We start from the raw sequence: 2938 nt of genomic DNA, 5'->3' as shown, positions 1-2938 counted from the left end.
TAGATGGTAGGCTCATACGTACAGGTAAGTGAAAAACACATCACATCATTAAGGCAAAGGAGAGATCTGCTCTTTTTACCCTGTGTGTGTGTGTGTGTGTGTGTGTGTGTGTGTGTGTGTGTGTGTGTGTGTGTCTGTGTGCATTCGTGTGCATGGATGTGTCTGTATGTGCCTATGTGCGTTTGTGTCTTTGTGTGTGTGCTTCTTTCTGTATGTGTGTGTACAGCTGTTCTGTATCATCCCATTCCGTCTCTCTCTCCCCTTGTGGGTAATTAGTGTGATTGGAGAGAGATGGCGTTGATGAGAACATTCAACCAGTTGAGTAGACAGCATGGCGCCAGCTCTCTCCCAACCCACAGGAACAAGGCCAGCCTATTGTCTCCATCACTACAGTGATCAAAACCAACACTGCTTTCTCAAATAAGCTACCATACATCCTGCAACATTGTCAATTAACAAACTTGTTTTGAATGAGGTTGAGTTCACATTCAGCTGCCTCTCTTTGGCATAATCTTCTCTTGAACCAGCCATCTGAAATGTAAAAATATTCTATTGAATTTAGACATTGAGTGTTTGGTCTATTTTTGGTTTCAGTATTCAGTTCAACTGTATGGGAGCTACCGACCTTTTGGTTTAGGAGGGATGCCTTTTTGGGTAAACTAGTGTCTGCCTGAGAGGGTTTGTTTGGAGAGAAAAACAGGCTACCTGGTTCCCCATGTTAAATTAATCAGCTGCAAGGCGTGTTTCATTTAGTGGCTGTCTTGAGGAGAAATGCTATGTCTGGGTGAATCCTGTCCTCCTTATAGACTGTACCCACTGAGACGTGTCTCTCTCTCTCTCTCTCACACACACACACACACACACACACACACACACACACACACACACACACACACACACACACACACACACACACACACACACACACACACACACACACAACCATTAAAATTAAATCTGAATGAATCTTAGAAGTATACCAGACACAGTAACATAGGAGTGGCAAGGCAGAAAGAATAGGTATCTAATTACAATGGGATAAGTAGATATTCTACACCCCTAATGATTTACGTTTTTTGAATTCAGTACTCCAGATTCAGATTCAAAACAATATCCTGGTACTTTGCCAGCCAGGAAAGGTAGGAAAGGTAGACCGATAAAATCAAACTCTCTCTGTGGTGAACAGAAGCTAGTTGTACCCAAGGAGCAGATTCTGTTGGTTTCTGAAGCCATTGTGGTATATTGAATTTATTGTCTTCCTAGAAATTGGGCTCTAGGGTTTTAATCGTTTGGGCAAAAAGCTTAGCCCATTCCTGAAAGCTAAGACTCTCCGGAACATGCATGACAGAAGACTGTGTTAGCCCACTTATCTAAAGCCCATAGGCATATGTTCAGGAAGTTAATGTAAAGGATGAATGCAGTACTGTGTCTACCATATTGACACTGAATATAAATATAGAATTAAATTGAAATTGAATTTTAAACTTAATGCAATATTCATTAAATTCAGTTTCAAATCATGAAATACAATTTGAATTGATGAATTCAATTATTCAATAAGGCATTACAAATGCAAAAATATTGATTTAAAATGTAAAATGTTTATACAAACGCAAAATTGGGAAATTTAAATACATGTTTGTGAACAGCTGTGGGTGTCTGTGGGTCTGTGTGAGAATGTGTGATTATGTGTGTGCTGAACAGCATACATACATAAGTGTACTCGTTAGGTTTCAGATGGTGGGGTAGGACCTGCAGTGTCACAGCTATAACAGCTCCCTCCCGCTGAACTCACAGTCACACAGAGGTTGCATGGCAAAGGGTACCCTCTAGTCAAAAGCAATGCACTATCTAGGCAATAGGGTTCCATCTGAGACCCAGAGGTTTTATACAGAGAGAATTGCCTGAAAGCTGCCTCCCTTCATCTCTCAGCAGCATTATGCTAACTATCCAGACCCATCTTCCCATTGCTAGTTACAAGAACTAACAAAAGGCTCACAGTGCAGTTTCTCTTTGTTATGTAATCAGACTACATTTCTCCACTGTCTTATGTCCTGTGAAGTACACAGCTGACTAGCACTCTGTTCAGGTCTATCCCACATTATTCCACTGAAGTCATGCTGAAAGGCCACCAGCTAAACACACCTCAGCCCCAGTTGTCTAATTTAGTTTCCCAGTTGTCTAGTTTCCCATGGAGTGCTGGCTTGTTAACCCCGGGCTTCGTTTCAGGGTCTTAGGCTATGCAACCGGAATACCAAGCTTATCATAGACATGTTCATGAGAACTGACTGTGCTCCCAGCAATCACACACTAATGCACCATTCACAAGTACTGGTGGTAATATGAACATTAGAAGCAACTGTGAATATGCTAGATAAGTAGTGGGTAGATTCTGATCATTGAAGGTTTGTGGATAGTGTAAAGGTTATAGGGTTCAGTTAGGGCTGGGTCCTGTATTAAGCTTGTTTTCTGTATTGATCAAGTCTTGTTAGCAAAAAAAACGACACGTGTGCAACTATGGGGCAAAACAGACAGGGTTGGTTTACATTTTTGACAACATGTAAAACACATTTTGTCTCCAATGTTTATTGAAAACATAAATAAAGTTGCACAATGAGTACTTGTTGTCTCTCAAATACATCCTTACATTTCCTGGTTAGCTAGCTAGCGAATTTTAGCATAGACGTGACAGCAGTCAAATACCTCAAAAAACAAGGTAAAACGAGCCACTCACGATTTCCCACTTGTCATTGTTGCTAGCCATCTGGCCATCCAGAATCACAACACACGGCTTTCTGCCCCATTGAAGCGTGCGCATCGTTTTCGTGACGTTCTCAGCTAACTCGTCTACAGCAGGTACCAGGTAGTGTGGGCTAGGTATGCCTTACGGCCTTAGTGTCTACTGACTCCTGTTTAGTTTGAATCAGGGCACCACGGA

General features: G+C 41.6%; 1 protein-coding gene across 1 annotated transcript in view; it reads right to left on the bottom strand.

Annotated features, from left to right (window-relative positions):
- Positions 1-885: 885 nt before the first annotated feature.
- The window catches only part of tacr1a (tachykinin receptor 1a), a 33714-nt gene continuing 31661 nt past the window's right edge, over positions 886-2938 (bottom strand). The window contains exon 5 of the mRNA XM_029716590.1: positions 886-2938. This exon is cut by the window's right edge and continues 609 nt beyond it. The gene's annotated coding sequence lies outside the window, so the exon portion shown is untranslated.

Source organism: Salmo trutta, chromosome 27 (genome assembly GCF_901001165.1).
Source record: "Salmo trutta chromosome 27, fSalTru1.1, whole genome shotgun sequence".
NCBI classification, from domain to species: domain Eukaryota; kingdom Metazoa; phylum Chordata; class Actinopteri; order Salmoniformes; family Salmonidae; genus Salmo; species Salmo trutta.
Note: the sequence above shows the minus strand (reverse complement) of the source record. Positions and strands in the feature narration are given on the sequence as shown.